This window comes from Scyliorhinus torazame, chromosome 7 (genome assembly GCF_047496885.1).
Source record: "Scyliorhinus torazame isolate Kashiwa2021f chromosome 7, sScyTor2.1, whole genome shotgun sequence".
Lineage (NCBI taxonomy): Eukaryota > Metazoa > Chordata > Chondrichthyes > Carcharhiniformes > Scyliorhinidae > Scyliorhinus > Scyliorhinus torazame.
In genome coordinates this window covers 34,112,561-34,132,617 of record NC_092713.1, presented here as the reverse complement: position 1 = coordinate 34,132,617, position 20,057 = coordinate 34,112,561, and the positions used below count along the sequence as shown (strand labels likewise).

Here is a 20,057-nt window from a genome sequence, read left to right as displayed (position 1 = left end):
GGGATTGTATGTTGGTGTGTGCTGAACCTTGCTGCGGGACATTTATCCCCATTTCTTATCCAATAGTTGTAGCTCTGTGCAGCGTGGGAGTGTGTGCACCTTTATGTCATGTCTTTATGACATTAGCCTGTTCTTCCTTCGCTTTATGATGGGTTCAGTTTTGTCTAATGATGGTGCTGGGCCAGTCATGATGTTGTTCTCCTGTTTTATTCTCTGCTCGTGTATTTTTTTTTTTAAATGTAGAGTACCCAATTCATTTTTCCAATTAAGGGGCAATTTAGCGGGGCCAATCCAACTACCCTGCACATCTTTGGGTTGTGGGGGCGAAACCCACGCAAACACGGGGAGAATGTGCAAACTCCACACGGACAGTGACCCAGAGCCGGGATCGAACCTGGGACCTCGGCGCCGTGGGGCAGCAGGGCTAACCCACTGCGCCACCGTGCTGCCCCCTCTGCCCATGTATGTCAGGCCGTTCTCTCACTTATTCTTTATGTATGGTGTTATTTTGTAACTTTGTTGCGTCAATTTCTAAAATGTCAAACCCTCATAAATATACTTTAAAAAAAAGGACAACCCATGTGGCTCTCCTCCCTTGCCCCATTTCTGCTTCTTTTCGTTCCTCCTCTTGTGAAGGTGCTGATTCCCGCAGCGTTGTGGTACCAGATGCCCTGCCCGCCTTCAGCAATAGGCCATTGTTTGTCGGTAAGCCCTGACTGAGTGTCAGCATTTCTGATTACATTGGAAAGCTTTGGATAAATTGGATCCAAATAGGCTTTTCTGCTGTGTGCGGGATTTAAGCTGAAGAGTCACATTTGCAAGAGAGAACTTGCATTTCTATAGCATTTTTCACAAGTGTACATTGTCCCAAAGAACGATAAAGCTAATTATAACTAGTCAGTGTTATAATATTAGGAAATGCAGCAACCAAATGTACACAGTAATTTCCCACAAGACAACCTCTTTCAGCTGGATTGGATTGGATTTGTTTATTGTCACATGTACCGAGGTACAGTGAAAAGTATTTTTCTGCGAGCAGCTCAACAGATAATTTAGTACATGAAAATAAAAGAAAAGAAAAAGAAAATACATAATAGGGCAACGCAAGGTACACAATGTAAATACATAGACACTGACATCGGATGAAGCATACAGGAGTGTAGTATTAATCAGGTCAGTCCATAAGAGGGACGTTCAGGAGTCTGGTAACAGCGGGGAAGAAGCTGTTTTTGAGTCTGTTCGTGCGTGTTCTCAGACTTCTGTATCCCCTGCCCGATGGAAGAAGTTGGAAGAGTGAGGAAGCCGGGTGGGAGGGCTCTTTGATTATGCTGCCCGCTTTCCCCAGGCAGCGGGAGGTGTAGATAGAGTCATGTTGATTCAGAGACAAAATCATTGCACTTTCCGTAATAGCCATTTTGAAATGTCTTTTTATTGTACTGAAGCACCTCAGGGTGCAACATGGTCTATGTAGAAAACTTGAATATCATTGCACTTTATGTGATGGCCGTGTTCTCTTAGATATTTTAAGAATAAAATGTACTTTGGGAGAAAAAAAAGTGGTTCTTTTGCAGGCTGTGTACATTCCAAAGCTCAGGACTACTTGCTGGGGGATGCATTGGGGCTTGGGACAGCCACCACAGAGGTGCAATGAGGGAATGGTTGTTGCCTAAGGTCTTTCAGCCATAGTAAACTGAGAGGCAGCAAACTGTATCAAATCCCTCGGGGCTGCATGACTCACATTGAATGGATACAGTGGACAGATGTATCACAACTGTTTTGATGCACCTCCAGAGTACAACATGATCTATGCAGACAACATATATATCATTACGCTTTCTGTGATAGCCATTTTGAAATGTTTCGTAATGTTCTTTCAGATATTTTATGAACAAAGTATATTTTTGCAAAAAAAGAATGCTGGCCCAGATACTGGGAGAATTTCCCTACTCTTCTTCAAGTGACGTTGTGGGATAATTTATGCCCGGAAAGGGCAGTCCGAGCCTCAGCTTAACATCTTCTCTGAAAGGCCGCACCTGTAGAACTCTCTCCGTGCCACACTGAAGTGTCAGCCTCCCTAGATTATACACAGAAGTCTCTGGGATGGGCTCAAAACCACATGCTCCTGAGTTAGAGGTGAGAGTATGACCATTAAGCCAAAACTGACACTTTTATTACACAACAGCAAAAGAAAAATGGAAAACACAGAAGGAACCTTTTTTTTATATGAAAATGTGCTAAATATGTGGCGCTTTCTCGAACAGAGATGGTGAAGAGAAGGTTTTAACAGAGGTTTTCAAAACCATCAACAGTTTTGAAGGAGTAACTGTTTCCAGTGGCAGAACGCTGTGTAACCAGACGACACAGATTTAAGGTGACTGCCAGATGAAATAAAGGAAACATGAGGAAGCATTTTTTATGCAGCTCTTTGTTGGGATCTGAAACACATTGCTTGAGAGAGTCCGGAAGCAGATCCAATAGCAACTTTCAAAAGGGATTTGGATAAGTAGTTGATGGGAAGATAATAGAGGGCTATGGGGAAAAAGCAGGGGGATGCGATCAATTGAATAGCTCTACCAGAGAGCTGGCACAGACATGATGGGCTGAGTAGCCTCCCTCAATGCTGTAGCATCACAAAGAACAGATTATCAGCATGATTGACGGAACAAGGTTTTAACAAGGATCTTGAAATCAACCAATAGGAATCAACGTTATCAGAAATGCAGCAAGGAGCCATTGAAGCCAAGTGGGTCAAATACACTGAAGGCCTTCGACCTGGAATTGTACCAAGCTTGCTGCTCTCGAAGGGTATCACAGCTGGATCCCATTCTGCCTGTACCCCAAGCATACTCTCTGACAAGGAGACAGGATAACAATAGCAGCATACATCCTGGGTGATTTTCTCCTTATCTTCCCAGGGAGTGCTGAGGCCAACAACTGGCCAGTCTGTGATCAGATGAAACTTCTGATTCAGTGTTGACTCTGTCTGTTCTCAGCTGGTGTCAAGGGTGTACAGCTGTGGTGTGGAGGCTGCTGAAGACATTTCTGCGATGCCCCCCACCATCAGATAGTCTGCCACAACTCAACAGTTCATCTGGTATTTTCACGCACATTCCCTTGGGGAATGGTAGGGAAGTGTTCGAAGGATTAGCAGTCGGATTGTCAACCTGTATGAACTGCATCGTGAACGCTCGTTCCATGGCCAACAGGTCCCGGCGACAGACTTGAACTCGGAGCTTCTGACTCAGAGGCAGGGGTGTTACCTACTGAACCACACAACCTCCTGTTACTCGCGGTGTAGGCTTGGATGTAAAGAATAACCTCTGGATCGAGGTACCAACAGCCATGAACCCATTCTCCATGTGAGCCAACAGCAGCAGCAGAGGCGACAACAACACTGGGCAGCACGCTAGCATTGTGGATAGCACAATTGCTTCACAGCTCCAGGGTCCCAGGTTCGATTCCCGGCTTGGGTCACTGTGTGTGCGGAGTCTGCACATCCTCCCCGTGTGTGCGTGGGTTTCCTCCGGGTGCTCCGGTTTCCTCCCACAGTCCAAAAATGTGCAGGTTAGGTGGATTGGCCATGATAAATTGCCCATAGTGTCCAAAATTGCCCTTAGTGTTGTGTGGGGTTACTGGGATATGGGGATAGGGTGGAGGTGTTGACCTTGGGTAGGGTGCTCTTTCCAAGAGCTGGTGCAGACTCGATGGGCCGAATGGCCTCCTTCTGCACTGTAAATTCTATGATAAACAGTGGAAGACTGAAGAACTCAACTGTATTGGTGGGGAGGCTGGAATAGGGGTGGATAGGCTGGCATCAAGGGAAGAGGCTGAGTGGGGGGTTGGCTGGCTGGCATTGAAGGAGGAGGCTGGAGTGGTGGAGTGCGTAGACTGGCATCGAGGGAGGAGGCTGGAGTGGTGGAGTGGGTAGACTGGCATCGAGGGAGGAGACTGGAGTGGTAGAGTGTGTAGACTGGCATCGAGGGAGGAGGCTGGAGTGGTGGAGTGGGTAGACTGGCATCGAGGGAGGAGACTGGAGTGGTAGAGTGTATAGACTGGCATCGGGGGAGGAGGCTGGAGTGGTGGAGTGGGTAGACTGGCATCGAGGGAGGAGACTGGAGTGGTAGAGTGTGTAGACTGGCATTGAGGGAGGAGACTGGAGTGGTAGAGTGTGTAGACTGGCATCGGGGGAGGAGGCTGGAGTGGTGGAGTGGGTAGACTGGCATCGAAGGAGGAGGCTGGAGTGGTGGAGTGGGTAGACTGGCATCGAGGGAGGAGACTGGAGTGTGTAGACTGGCATCGAGGGAGGAGGCTGGAGTGGTGGAGTGGGTAGACTGGCATCGAGGGAGGAGGCTGGAGTGGGGATAAATTGGTTGCCAGCCCAACAATGACATAATTGCAAAATACTCATATTTTTCAAAATTTTCCATGGCCTCATTCCTTTCCATGATCCTTGCCCCTTATCCCACATCCCTGCACCTCAATCACTACCCAACACCTGTCCCTCATTCTTACCTATTTCTGTAGCCTCTTCTCAGATTCCCTCCAGCCCTGACCTCATATACAGCCACAATTTTAATCTCTTGGCCATTAGTGGCTGTGCCTTCAATTGCTTGTGCCCTGAGCTCTAGGGCTCCCTATCTCCACCTCGCACCCTACCCCTCTTGAAGATGCTTCTTAAAGTCACTCCCTCTCCCAATGTGCGGCTCGGTGCATACCAGGCAGCTTGGGATAGATTTCTACTTTGAAGGTGCTATATAAATAGGGCAGCATGGTAGCATTGTGGATCGCACAGTTGCTTCACAGCTCCAGGGTCCCAGGTTCGATTCCGGCTTGGGTCACTGTGTGTGCGGAGTCTGCACATCCTCCCCGTGTGTGCGTGGGTTTCCTCGGGTGCTCCGGTTTCCTCCCACAGTCCAAAGATGTGCAGGTTAGGTGGATTGGCCATGATAAATTGCCCTTAGTGTCCAAAATTGCCCTTAGTGTTGTGTGGGGTTGCTGGGTTGTGGGGATAGGGTGGAGGTGTTGACCTTGGGTAGGGTGCTCTTTCCAAGAGCCGGTGCAGACTCGATGGGCCGAATGGCCTCCTTCTGCACTGTAAATTCTATAATAATCTATAAATGCAGACTGGCATTGAGGGAGTTGGTGCCGGGAAGGAGATGGTCACATTATTTCTGCAGCCCTCTGGAACGAGGGTGTTGATAGTCAGAAGGGTGCCGGAGCCTGCAGGCTGAATCAAGGGCCTCGGGATTTGGTAGTGGTGCTGTTTGCCACACAGAACTCATTGCTGACTGCAGCATTCCTCCCAGCTGCATGGCAGTGTGTGTGTGTGTTTTTTTTTCAGGAATGTAGAGTGCTGTGGAGCAACTTGCAACATTCCTCTGAAAAGTATTGCCGGAGCTTTTGATATATATTTTTAAAAATCACCCGAGGTAGTGGAACGATTGCGAGTAACCAGCTGCTGGCAGCATTGAGTGGGAATGATTTCTAGGTGTGGCTGCGGAGTGTTCAGTTTCAAACGTGTGTGTCATTTCACCCAGCCAGGGTTCTGTCAACACACAGTGCGCTCAGACCAGGACTGAAGGAGATGGCTGTTAAAGTGCCGCTGCCACTTTACCTAAAGCAGTGATACCAGCACCGCTGTTTATTGCGACAAGGTAAGTCCACTGGAATGTCAATGCTTACTGCTTTTGTCTGCGAGATTCTTGAACTGAGGTTCTCAGGGAAACTGTTGTTTCAAAGTTAGCTTCATTTCTCAGAGTTACGAGTTCAAAGTGAAAATCTTCTTGCAGAATGACTGCTCTTTTTGGGGGAGTAATACTTGCGGTATTTCTGTGTGGTTAGAGCAGGTCGCTGGCTTTAGTTTATCTGACCGCTTTCAGGGTTTTCGGTGGATCAGGGGACTTGGCTTTTGGACATTGATGAGGCAGAGGCAGGTTGGAATATTTTTAAAGATCGTTTCTCTCGTGGCTCACCCAGATCAGTCAGTAAGGTTGCAAGTCCCTGATCTGAGCTGGGGGCTGTGATGGGGAAGGGGAGGGTGTGTGTGTGGAGGGACAGGACACTGTTGCCACTGTTGTCCACAGTAAGATGCCACACTGTGATGAGATCAATTACCAGTTAATATCTTTTGATAAAAGCAAATTACTGCGGATGCAGGAATCTGAAACGAAAGAGAAAATGCTGGAAAATCTCAGCAAGCTGGCAGCATCTGTAGGGGGAAGTAAAGAGCTAACGTTTCGAGTCCGATGACTCTTTGTCAAAGCTGAGATTGTCAAATCAGATCTTTTGATGTTACGAGAACTGCTCCGCTCTCCGAATGAGGTGATGGGATTTTTCTTTTCACCCACCAAGGTGGTTCAGTGTCTGGTCTGAAAGTGGTGCCTCTGCCAGTGCAGTGCCCCCTCAAGAGGACTGGGCTGAGCAGTGATGCCCCCACAGCCTGCGGACAGACGCCGCCGGAGTTCATACTTTGACCAGCTGGGCGAAATACCTGAGGGTGCATGGTGCTGATCAGTACTTTCTGGGGAGCCGGGAAGGGGTGGAAAACCGGTTAGTGGAGTTAATAGTCACTCTTGCTGCTGGGCACTGGACTGGCAGCAGTGAGCTGGCCACTCAGAGTGAGGTGTAAAACTGCGCCTGATTTGATGCTGCAAGTGATGAAAGTCAAAAACAACCTCAAACATTGTTTTTTTTATAAACCGTCTGACAACCAGGAATGTGAGTAAATCCCTCATCATTGCTAACATCTCCATAAACATAAGTGACAAATTAAAATGGGAGTTGGGATTATGACACATTTGTCAAGTGTAAGAAAATTCTCAGTTTGGGAACAGTCCCTTTGTGTTTACTCACTGATGAGGCACTGCTGCTGCTCTTTCCCAGATGCAGGGAATTTCATCCTGGAGAATGCAAACAACCTGCTTCACTTTCCTATGGAGTGTGTCCCTTTAAAACGGTAAGGCAGGTTCAGGTAGAAAGTAGAGGGCAGGAGGGGGTGTGACTCAGAACTTCTCATTGAAACAAAACGGAGGACTCGTGTGTGCATACTGAGGGTTGGATCAAAAGTGGTTACTCTGCCGATATTAATTTTATTGAAGATTTTTAGAGGCTGTAAGCCGGCTCCTTATTTTATGCTGTAGAGTCCCCACCGTGCAGAAGGAGGCCATTTGGCCCATCGAGTCTGGACCGACCCTCTGAAAGAGCACTCCACCCAAGCCCACTCCCCTACCCTACCCCAATAACCCCTCAACCTAATCTACACATACACATCTTTAGACACTAAGGGGCAATTTAGCATGGCCCATCCACCTAACCGGCACATCTTTGGACTATGGGAGGAAACTCCGGAGCACCCAGAGGAAACCCACACAGACATGGGGAGAACGGACAAACACCACACAAGCAGTGACCCAAGGACAAAATTGAACCCGGGTCCCGGGTGCTGTGAGGCAGCAGTGCTAACCACTGTGCCATCATGCCGCTCCTATGAAATCATAGAATCGGACAGTACATAAGGAGACTAATTTGATCCATTGTACCTGTGCCATTCAGTCCTGTCAATTTAGATGCCAACTCAAGGGCTCTAGTACCACAAGGATCTGTTCTGGGACCGTTGCTGTTTGTCATTTTTATCAATGACCTAGAGGAGGGCGCAGAAGGGTGGGTGAGTAAATTTGCAGACGACACTAAAGTCGGTGGTGTTGTCGACAGTGTGGAAGGATGTAGCAGGTTACAGAGGGACATAGATAAGCTGCAGAGCTGAGGTGGCAAATGGAGTTTAATGTAGAGAAGTGTGAGGTGATTCACTTTGGAAGGAATAACAGGAATGTGGAATATTTGGCTAATGGTAAAGTTCTTGGAAGTGTGGATGAGCAGAGGGATCTAGGTGTCCATGTACATAGATCCCTGAAAGTTGCCACCCAAGTTGATAGGGTTGTGAAGAAGGCCTATGGTGTGTTGGCCTTTATTGGTAGAGGGATTGAGTTCCGGAGTCATGAGGTCATGTTGCAGCTGTACAAAACCCTGGTATGGCCGCATTTGGAGTATTGCGTACAGTTCTGGTCACCGCATTATAGGAAGGATGTGGAGGCTTTGGAGCGGGTGCAGAGGAGATTTACCAGGATGTTGCCTGGTATGGAGGGAAAATCTTATGAGGAAAGGCTGATGGACTTGAGGTTGTTTTCGTTGGAGAGAAGAAGGTTAAGAGGAGACTTAATAAAGGCATACAAAATGATCAGGGGGTTAGATAGGCTGGACAGTGAGAGCCTTCTCCCGCAGATGGAAATGGCTGGCACGAGGGGACATAGCTTTAAACTGAGGGGTAATAGATATAGGACAGAGGTCAGAGGTAGGTTCTTTACGCAAAGAGTGGTGAGGCCGTGGAATGCCCTACCTGCACCAGTAGTGAACTCACCAACATTGAGGGCATTTAAAAGTTTATTGGATAAGCATATGGATGATAATGGCATAGTGTAGGTTAGATGGCTTGTGTTTCGGTGCAACATCGTGGGCCGAAGGGCCTGTACTGCGCTGTATCGTTCTATGTTCTATGTTCTAGTCTCCCAAATCTAATCTAGCAGAGCACTGACATGAATGTGGTTACACATACACACACATCTTCTAAAGCTTCCTATGCCCTTATCAGATCCACACTAAGCTTTTGGCAAGCTCTCACTGAGAATTCATCATTTTATATAATAGGAAACATATGCAGTAACAGGAGCAGCAAATCATTTCTCTCAATCTTGGTGTCAGACTTATGTAAATGCCCAAAGTGTGTTAAAAAAACATTAGTGTGGGACAGATAGGTGTGTAGGAATATGCAGCAATAATGGAAATGTGACTTAAAAATGGTGAGGACCAGGCGCTTAACCTTAGAGTTACAAAGTGTTCGGAAAGATAGGGAAGGAAAAAAGGTAAGTGGCGTGGCAGTGCTGAATAGTGAAGACATTGTACTATTGAAAAGAAAGGATGCCATTGGTTGGGACGGGGGATGTGTGGAGAGTTAAACTATTGTGGTATTCTATAGGCCTCCAAATGATGAGGGAGGAAGAGGAGCAAACTTGCAGGGAAATCACAAATGTGCAAGAAGTACAGATATTGGGGGACTTTATCCCCATTGATTTTTTTTCCTTTTCTTCCATGGGGATGTGGGTGCTACTGGCCAAGCCAGGATTTGTTGCCCATCCCTAATTGCTTTTGAACTGGGTGGTGTGCTAGGCCATTTCAGAGGGCAATTAAGAGTCAACCACATTGCTGTGGATCTGGAGTCACATGTAGGCCAGACCAGGTATGGATGGCAGATTTCCTTCCCTGAAAGACATTCGGGAATCAGATGGATTTTTGCAACAATCGTTGATAGTCTCATGGTCACCATTAGAGACTAACTCTATATTTCAGATTTATTCCAGCTGCCGTGCTGGAATTTGAACCCGTGTTCCCAGGCATTAGCCTGGGCCTCCGGATTACCACTGTGCCTCCATCTTTATGTATCACCCTATGTATTTTTTTCATGTGTGGAGTGATCTGTCTGAACTGTACGCAGAACAATACTCTTTACTGTACCTCAGTCCACGTGGCAATAAACAAATCCAATCCAATCTCCCCTTTGGGCAATTAATGTGCGAGTAAAGGGAAAGGAGGGGGGGTGAATTCCTGAAATGTGTTCAGGAGAATCACTTGGACCAGTATGCTCCTGATCCAACTAGGAAAGTAACATTGCTGGACTTGGTGCTGGGGAACAAGGTGGACCAAGTGTCAATGAGGGAATGACTTTGGTAAGAGCAATCGTTGTACCATAAGGTTGTACCACTAGTAATGGAGAAGATCAAGGAAAAATCTAAATTGGAAGAGGGCTAATTTCAATGGGCTGAGAGGGAATACAGCTGGGTAAAATGGAATCAAAGACTGACAGGAAAAATTAATCAATCGGTGATTTATTAAGGAGATGTTTCAGGTATAGGCTTGGTACATCCCAACAAGAGAACCAAAGGCAGGACTCCTTGGATGACGAAGGAGATAGAGAATATGATGGGAAAAAAAAGAAGGCGTTTGATACCTGTCGGGTGAATTCAAGTCAGAGCGAGGCAAAGTACAATAAGCTTAGAGAGAAAGTGAAGAAGAAAATAAGACTGGCAAAGAGAATGAGAATAGAATGGCGCTTAACATAAAAGGGAACCGAAGACCGAAATGAGGAGGAATCTTGAAGGTACCAAATCTGTGGAATTCTTTACTGCAGAGATCTGTAGAGGTTGGGTCACTGGGTATGTTCAAGGCTGAGATAGACAGATTTTTAATCAGTAAGGGAATCCAGGGTTATGGGTAAGACGGGAAAGTGGAGTTGTGGACTATTGGGCGGGACTCTCTCAGCCCGGGGCTGGGCCGGAGAGTCCCCGCGACCGGCGCGGATCGCACCACGCTGCCCTGACGCCGGCACCCGATTCTCCGCTCTGCGGCATTGACGCCGGCGTGGTTGGCGCGCCGCCGGTCGGGGGCCACTCTACGCGGCCGGCCCACCAATTCTCGGCCCGCCGAGCGGCCGTCGTAAAAAAGGCGAGTCTCGCCGGTGCCGTCCACACCTGCTCCCAGCTGGCAGGAACTCGGCGTGGAAGGGTCGGGGTGCGGCCTGTGGGAGGGGAGGGGGGTCCGACCCCGGCGGGGGCCTGGCCTGCGATCAGGGCCCACCAATCGGCGGGCCGGCCTCTCTGGCTGGGGGGCCTCCTTTCTTCCGCGCCGGCCCCTGTAGCCCTACGCCATGTTGCATCGGGGCCGGCGCGTTGAAGGAAGCCACTGCGCATGCGCGCGTTGGCGCCGGTGCCAGTGTGCGGATCCCGCGGCGCCCAGTTGACACCAGGGTCGGCAGCTGGAGCGGTGTGAACCGCTCCAGTGCCGTGCTGGCCCCCTGTAGGGGCTAGAATTGCTGATTCTGAGGCCGTGTTGACACCGTCGAGAAACGCGACGCCGTTTCCGATGGCATCAACACTCAGAATCCCGCCCATCAGATCAGATCAATCATGATTTCATTGAATGGAGGAGCAAACTCGATGGACCGAATGGCCTACTTCTGCTGCTACCCCCAAAATCCTCAACCTGCATGTAAGCAGTAAAGAGGCAGGACGGGTCCAATTAGGGACAAAGAAGGTGATATATGCTTGAAACACAGGGTAAAACTAATATACTTAATGAGTACTTTGTATTGGTGTTAATCAAGTAAGAGGACACTGACAAAATATCAGTGGAAGTGGGAATGAATGGAGCGAAAATTGTGCTGCATTTGGAGAGGTGCCAATATCCTTCTGCAGGCAGCTTTGGACTGTATCCAGGTTGTTAGAATGCAAGTTCCCCACAAAGTATTTGCAACCTTGGGTATAGAATCTCATAACTATACCAGGAGAATAAATAAGATTAATTATCAGCCTCGGAGCTCCACTTGTCTCTGCTCAGTCCCTGAATCTCGAGTTTAGAAGAACGAGAGGAGACCGAATTGAGTTGTATAAGATGATAAAAGATATTGACAAAGTAGATATAGAGCGGATGCTTCCTCTTGTGGGACAATCTAGAACGAGAGGTCATAGTCTTAGGATAAGGGGTAGCAGATTTAAAACAGAGATATGGAGAAATTACTTCTCTCAAAGGGTCGCGAATCTGTGGAATTCACTACCCAGACTGCAGTGGATGCAGGGAGATTGAGTAAACATAAGGAGGAGATTTTTAATTAATAATGGATTGAAGGGTTATGGACAACAGGCAGGAAAGTGGAGTTGAGGCCGAGAGATCAGCCATGATCATATTGAATGGCGGAGCGGGCTCGAGGGGCTGAATTGCCCACTCCCGCTCATGGTTCTTACGTTCTTCTTCCTTCTGATCAAGTTCCAGATGAGCATGTTTCCTTTGTGTAAAGAGCAGAGGCCTCTAGGATGGTGCCATTGTTGTCACAGACATACAGTGGAGCTGAGACGGGAGGAAACGGGATGAAGCAGTAGCATCTCTGCCTCTGGGTTTGAGGCTGTGGGTTCAAGTCACACTGATCATGGAAGGCATGTTCATCTTGTGGCCAGACAGGTTGATTATCAGCCCATAAATCCTTCCTATCTCCTGATGGCTGGTGGTAAGAGTGGGAGAGTTTCCTGGTCGGCCATACTGCATAAGGCAACAACAACCCATTGCAGCACTTTGTCAAGCATAATGATGGACCAATCCAATGGGGGTCCATGGTTGCCATTGCCCTTTTAGAGCCTGGTACCTGGAGGAGGAGATACTGCGGGAATATCGGTCACCTCATCTCCCAGAGAGAGGGAGTGGGGAATTAAGTTCCCTGGTAACACATCCATTGTCATTGACTACAGTTCCAGTCTTAAAAGCTACTGCCCCCTATTCTTCAAAATGCTTTGGATTGAGACTGTGGGACCCAGTACAGAGATATGGATGGGGGTCTTGTTGTTTAATGAGGGCCTAGGGACAAATCAAGGAATGCAGAAATAGGATTGGGGAGAGTTGGACAGACATATCTTACTTGGAGGGGCTGCACGGTGGCGCAGTGGGTTAGCCCTGCTGCCCACCTCTGCAAGTTCCGAGGTCCCAGGTTCGATCCCGGCTCTGGGTCACTGTCCGTGTGGAGTTTGCACATTCTCCCCGTGTTTGCGTGGGTTTCGCCCCCACAACCCAAAAAGATGTGCAGGGTAGGTGAATTGGCTACGCTAAATTGCCCCTTAATTGGGAAAATTTAATTGGGTATTCCAAATTTATTTTAAAAAATAATATCTCACTTGGAGTGTGTAAATGCCCCATCCTGAGCTAACTATGAGGAGCTGCAGCAAAATAGACCAGGGCGACTTGTCTTGTATTTGTCCTTCCTTCCTCCCTATTGGTGAACAGTCACTGAGTTCTGCAATCTCATTATTTTCCTGGAAGTGTGGATGTTGAGAAAAAAAACAAAAGTGTATTTAACTCCAACGTTTTTTTCTTGCCAGTATTGCCTCCATGGCTTTGCCACTCCAGATCTGAGTAACCTTCCTTCAATCTTACAACCCTCAGATATATCTGCATTCCCCCAATTCTTGCCTCTTGAGCATCCTTGATTTTAATCACTCAGCTATTGGAAGGCCATGATTTCGGTGTCAATGTCTAGAAGTCTCTCCTTGAATTTCTTCCCCCTCTCTCTCTCTCTACGCCAACTTTCCTCCTTTAAGAATTTCCTTTCAACCCACCCAAATTTCAGTCGTCGGCCCTTATATTTCCTTTATGTGGATTACTGTTTTGTAACGCTGCACCTGGATTACAGGTGCTTTATGAATAGAAGTTTTGTTGTTGTATTGGTTTAAGAACTCAGCTGAGTACTAGCTGGGCCTTTCCGACCTGAATCTAATCTGCAAATAATTCCACTCAGGGCAAGCAGGTGGGCTGCGGATTCACATTTATATTCTATTGGGAGTCTTGGCAGAACAATGATCCCGCATGTTCCAGCAGTTTTGTTTGAAGAGATTTTGAAGAAGAGTGACTTTTGATTGTGTATTGTTTTAAGTGTTCTTACAAGCTGAAAACATGTCACCGAGACGACAGGTGGTTGGTTGCTAAACAAATGGAAATAGGTTTTCACAAAAGAGGCAGTAAATGATGAGCAATTTGTTAGCTTGTCTCCGTGATTATCAGTCAACACTTTGCGTCCATTGGAAGTTGAAAAGTCTTTCATCCCTTTCTGGCGGTGACTAGGAAAGGATGAAATATAGAGAGAAGAACATTGGCAATTTGCCAGCTCTTCCTAAGAGAAGGGCTCACTATAACCCCTGGAAGAAGTGGACAGCATTAATGGCAGACTGGGAAGATGTCCTCCAGGCTGCTTTGAAGCCTTGAGTTAAGGGTGTCGGTCTGTAATTATTTTTAACACTGTGCGTGTGGTAAGTTGCTTAACACTGGCAAAGGGCAATTCAGAACTGATACAGGGTGGAAAATCTGTTCAACCTGCAATAAATGTGGAGGACCAATGCTGGAGTGTTAAATGCATTCATTTTTAAAATAAATTTAGATTACCCAATTCATTTTTTCCAATTATGGGGCAATTTAGCGTGGTCAATCCACCTACCCTGCGCATCTTTGGGTTGTGGGGGGCGAAACCCACGCGAACGCAGGGAGAATGTGCAAACTCCACATGGGCAGTGACCCAGAGCTGGTTTCGAACTTGGGACCTCGGCGCCGTGAGGCAACAATGCTAAACACTGCACCACCGTGCTGCCCTGTGAAATACATTCTTAAGGTGATTGGAGTGGATGGGGATACATAGATACATAGAAAATAGGAGCAGGGGGAGGCCTTTTGGCCCTTCGAGCCCGCTCCGCCATTCATCACAATCATGGCTGATCATCCAACTCAATAGCCTAATCCTGCTTTCTCCCCATAGCCTTTGATCCCATTCTCCCCAAGTGCTATATCCAGCCGCCTCTTGAATATATTCAATGTTTTTGCATCAACTACTTCCTGTGGTAATGAATTCCACAGGCTCACCACTCTGGGTGAAGAAATATCTCCTTATATCTGTCCAAAATGGTTTACCCTGAATCCTCAGACTGTGACCCCTGGTTCTGGACACACCCATCATTGGGAACATCTTCCCTGCATCTACCCTGTCTAGTCCCGTTAAAATTTTATAAGTCTCTATGAGATCCTCCCTCATTCTTCTGAACTCCAGCGAGAACAATCCTAACCTAGTCAATCTCTCCTCATATGACAGTCCCGCCAACCCTGGAATCAGTCTGGTAAACCTTCGCTGCACTCCCTCGAGAGCAAGAACATCCTTCCTCAGCGAAGGAGACCAAAGCTGTACACAATACTCCAGGTGTGGCCTCACCAAGGCTCTGTATAATTGCAGCAACACACCCCTGCTTCTGTACTCGAAACCTCTCGCAATGAAGGCCAACACACCATTAGCCTTCTTTACCGCCTGCTGCACCTGCAATGGTTACCTTCAGCAACTGATGCACAAGGACACCCAGGTCACGCTGCACACTCCACTCTCCCAATTTACAACCATTCAGGTAGTAATCTGCCTTCCTGTTTTTGCTTCCAAAGTGAATAACCTCACACATATCCAAATTATACTGCATCTGCCATTGATTTGCCCACTCGCCCAACCTGTCCAGAGTATGTTGTTGGATCCCTGCATCCTCGTCACAATTCACCCTCCCACCTAACTTGGTATCATCTGCAAACTTTGAGATGTTACATTTTGTACCCTCACCCAAATCATTAATATTCATCCAAATCATTAATACGAGGAAGGTACTGTGTGGAAAGTCTTTCTCTGAGGAAGGATGAAAGATTGGTTGGAAAACAGTTTGGCCAGCTCCTCCCATTCCACAAACAAATTCCGAATTTCTCTGCAGTGACAACAGGTGTTCAATAAATCCACCCAAATCTGCATGCACTGGTTGTAATTTTTATTGTATCATAATAGTAGCATGCTCATTTACACCGTAGCAGCACTAGGCTTCAGGAACCTTGCATATTCCTGGCTGAGAACATTGCATGTGGGGAGGGATTTGACAAAAGTTTGTATTCAATCAGTTTCTTCCAGCCCTATGCTTTTCAGTTCAAAATGTTTCAATCTGCCCTGCAGACAGGTTAGGCATAGCCAAGGCCTGGGAGAGAAATTTATTTGACTCTCACACCGAGGTTTGTTCTCAATGCAGGTAGGAATTCCACTGGGAGCTCACCAAATTTAATAAAATGAGCTTGACTCCAGGAAACAACCGGAGTCGGGTCGAACACAAGGTGGGTGGGTGGAAGTTGCAGCAGCCAGGGGGCAAACACTTGCAACAAACACAGAGGCCACCTTGAACTGTGTTTGAGACACCAGCGAGACACCCCTACTCTTCACTGCCCAGTGCGTCGAGATACAATGTGTGCAAATATTGATGGAGGCGCCCCATGTAGATCTTCCATAACCTTGCCAAGAAATCCTGTAAGGCATAAAGAGCAGGCCCAGCCTTAAAAACACACACATAACCATTTGGAAAGATTTTTACGGGGTGGGCTGTTTAAGCATCCATCTCCTTGTATCAACATTATAATAATAATCTTTATTAGTGTCACATTAACACAGCAATGAAGTTACTGTGAAAAACCCCTAGTCGCCACACTCCGGAGCCGTTTGGGTACACTGAGGGAGAATTCAGAATGTCCAATTCACTTAACAAGCACGTCTTTCAGGACTTGTGGGAGGAAACCAGAGCACCTGGAGGAAACCCACGCAGACACGGGTGAACGTGTAGACTTCGCACAGACAGTGACCCAAGCCGGGAATCAAACCTGGGACCCTGGCGCTGTGAAGCAACAGTGCTAACCACTGTGCTACCATGTCGCCCATGCCGCCCATAGCATGAGTCACAGCCTTCAGTAAGGCCAGGTAATATGGGAAAGTAGAGGAAAAATTAGATGGATGGGGGTGGGGGAGGGTGGGGAGAATTTAGACCGGAAAATAAATGTTCTGTTTCCGATCCTGGCTCTGTGTTTAATTAGGCACTGGAGGCTTTACAATTGGCCTCAGTACCCCCAGCGGGAGGAGAAAAATTGGTTTCAAGGCTACCTTCTTGGTATGTGTGTGAGTGGATGTCAGGTCAGGACAGAATGGCGGTAAGGCACCAGTCAGACAGTCTGCCAGCACTCCTCACCAAGGCATACACACAGATAATAAATTGCCTCTTGGGCATGATCACAAAATGCATCCAGTTGTCACTTTATTCTTTAATGCTTTGTGAAAGCGAGATTATCAAAAACAGTAAAAATGTCTAAAATTGCTCCCTCCATGTACCCGAACTGGCGTTGGAGCGTGGCGACTAGGGGCTTTTCACAGTAACTTCATGACAGTGTTAATGTAAGCCTACTTGTTACAATAAAGACTATTAAAAAAAAAAGTTGCCATTTAAAAAAACATTTATTGCCATACAGTACAATACAGCATGAACCTCGACAGTGAGTGTTAGCAAGTTTAAACATTGTGGGCAATTCGTCTGAGCCTTATCTTGATGTCACATCCTATCTATTCTCCTCTCAATCAGCAGGAGTTATTAAACAGGATCCAAGGCTGATTTTTTTTTAAGCACCTTCCCATGCATCTTTGGAGGAGTTGAGACATTGTGTCAACTCCTGAGAGCACCTTACTCTGCACAAACTCTAGGAAAAAACCTCTGCACAAACTCTGAATTAAAACCTCTGATTTCGGCAATGCGGTGCTCAAAATCATCGCATAATTACCGTGACCAAGGTTCAGTTGAAAGGGATTTGAAAAGGTTTCACTCCTTTTGGCTGTATCTGTTGTCAGCGTAGAATCCCTACAGTGCAGAAGGAGGCCATTCGGCCCATCGAGTCTACACCGACCCTCTGAAAGAACACCCTACGTGGGCCCACTTCCGCCCACCCTATCCTACCTAACATTTGGACACCAAGGGACAATTTAGCATGGCCACTCCATCTAACCCGCACATCTTTAGACTGTGGGAGGAAACCGGAGCACCCGGAGGAAACTCATGCAGACACGGGGAGAAAGTGCAGACTCCGCACAGTCACCCGAGGCTGGAATGGAACCCTGGTCCCTGGCACTGTGAGGCAGAGGTGCTAACCACTGTGCCACCAGACTGCCCCTTCCAGGTGTCATCTAACAGTTTTCCCCATACATTCCGATAGTACCACCTACCAAGTGCAGTGTCCACACTTCCCTGGACTATCTTTTCATTAATGTTTTGCTTTATTGTTTTCTGTGTGTAATTTATTTTCTTCAGGATAGTGTTTCGCACCTGCTGGTGGTTGGTTAGTCTGATTTCACATCAAGGAGCTGGGTTATGACTGAAGTATAGCGCTGCTATCAGGTTTGCTTTGATGCTTTAAGTTTCATTTGTCATTTGTCTTTTGTTTAAAGCTGTGCCTTTAAGGGGCTGCTCTTTTAAGTTGTCTATTCGTTCATTTGGTTTAGTTTAGTTTGTTAACGGTTTATTTCAAAATAGGAATTGTTACCAAGTTACACATGGGGGTTAGCGGGGCAGGTTTTCCTACAATTCGCTCTATGTCCATTCATTGCCAGGTGTGTCCCACTCTCTGGAATTCCCTCCAACTCTCCCAAATCCCTCTCATTGTCCTTAAAGCCCACCCCTCTATCCAAGTTTTCCCACCCCTCCTCAGCTTGATATCTGTTCCCCTTACATCTCTGAAGTACCTTGACGTGATTGTTCTCCGCATTGAAGGTGTTAACTAAACGATGGTTGCCATTGACTCCATGGGCCGAATGGCCTCCTTCTGCACTGTAAAGTCTATTGTCAATGTGGCACAAAAGTGATCACCAGAACTTGGTAGATGAAACTGATCAAAGGGCTTCTCCAGCAGCTTATTGGACAAATGTCCCATTGGTATCAGTGGATCAGGAAACATAAGAACATAGGAAATAGGAGCGGATGAGACCATTCAGCCCTTCAAACCTGTTCCTCCATTCAATGTGACCAGGGCTGATCATCCAACTCAGTACGTGTTCCTGTTTTCCCCCATGTCCTTTGATCCCTTTAGCCCCAACAGCTATATCTAACTCCTTCTTGAAGCATACAATGTTTTGACCTCAACTGCTTTCTGGTTACCTTCCCAAATTACCTAACAAGCACAAGAGGAAGATCGAAGGAAACACCAAGAAGGAAAGCTAAGGGAAGTGACTGAAGGCACAGCCAAAGATAGAAGTCTTGAGGTGCCTTCTGAAGGTGGTGAGAGAGGTGATGGGGCAAAGGTGCTTAAGGAAGAATAGCGTAGGAGCATGGTGGTTAAATGCACTGCGCTGACTGGTGGAACAGAATGGGGTTGGAAGGGGGATAAGAGTATGCTAAATGTTGATTTGACGTTAAATTGGATGTCAGGATTGGATCTGCAGCAAAGACTGTCTGCAGGAGTGGAACGTGCATGGGCGGCATGGTAGCACAGTGGTTAGCACTGTTGCTTCACAGCGCCAGGGTTCCAGGTTCGATTCCCGATTTAGGTCACTGTCTGTGCGGAGTCCGCACGTTCTCCCTGTGACTGCGTGGGTTTCCTCCGGGTGCTCCAGTTTCCTCCCACAAGTCCCGAAAGACGTGCTTGTTAGGTGATTTGGGCATTCTGAATTCTCCCTCTGCGTACACGAACAATGTGGCAACTGGGGGGTTTCCACAGTAACTTCATTGCAATGTTAATGTAAGCCTACTTGTGACAATAAAGACTTTTAAAAAGAAAATTAGAATTCCTCAGCCACACCAGGTGTTGTTCAATTCAGCTGTTCATAAGAACATAAGAACTAGGAGCAGGAGTAGGCCATCTGGCCCCTCGAGCCTGCTCCACCATTCAATGAGATCATGGCTGATCTTTTTTGGACTCAGCTCCACTTTCCAGCCCGAACATCATAACCCTTAATCCTTTTATTCTTCAAAAAACTATCTATCTTTATCTTAAAAACATTTAATGAAGGAGCCTCAACTGCTTCACTGGGCAAGGAATTCCATAGATTCACAATCCTTTGGGTGAAGAAGCTCCTCCTAAACTCAGTCCTAAATCTACTTCCCCTTATTTTGAGGCTATGCCCCCTAGTTCTGCTTTCACCCGCCAGTGGAAACAACCTTCCCGCATCTATCCTATCTATTCCCTTCATAATTTTATATGTTTCTATAAGATCCCCCCTCATCCTTCTAAATTCCAATGAGTACAGTCCCAGTCTACTCAATCTCTCCTCGTAATCCAACCCCTTCAGCTCTGGGATTAACCTAGTGAATCTCCTCTGCACACCCTCCAGTGCCAGTACGTCCTTTCTCAAGTAAGGAGACCAAAACTGAACACAATACTCCAGGTGTGGCCTCACTAACACCTTATACAATTGCAGCATAACCTCCCTAGTCTTAAACTCCACCCCTCTAGCAATGAAGGACAAAATTCCATTTGCCTTCTTAATCACCTGTTGCACCTGTAAACCAATTTTTTGTGACTCATGCACTAGCACGCCCAGGTCTCTGCACAGCAGCATGTTTTAATATTTTATCATTTAAATAATAATCCCTTTTGCTGTTATT

General features: G+C 47.0%; 1 protein-coding gene across 2 annotated transcripts in view; it reads left to right on the top strand.

Annotated features, from left to right (window-relative positions):
* Positions 1 to 5,511: 5,511 nt before the first annotated feature.
* The window catches only part of bcar3 (BCAR3 adaptor protein, NSP family member), a 335,071-nt gene continuing 320,525 nt past the window's right edge, over positions 5,512 to 20,057 (top strand). Inside the window, exon 1 of one of the 2 annotated variants that reach the window (XM_072510520.1) lies at positions 5,512 to 5,654. The gene's annotated coding sequence lies outside the window, so the exon portion shown is untranslated. The remainder of the gene's footprint in view (positions 5,655 to 20,057) is intronic. The other variant, XM_072510521.1, reaches the window with a different exon arrangement.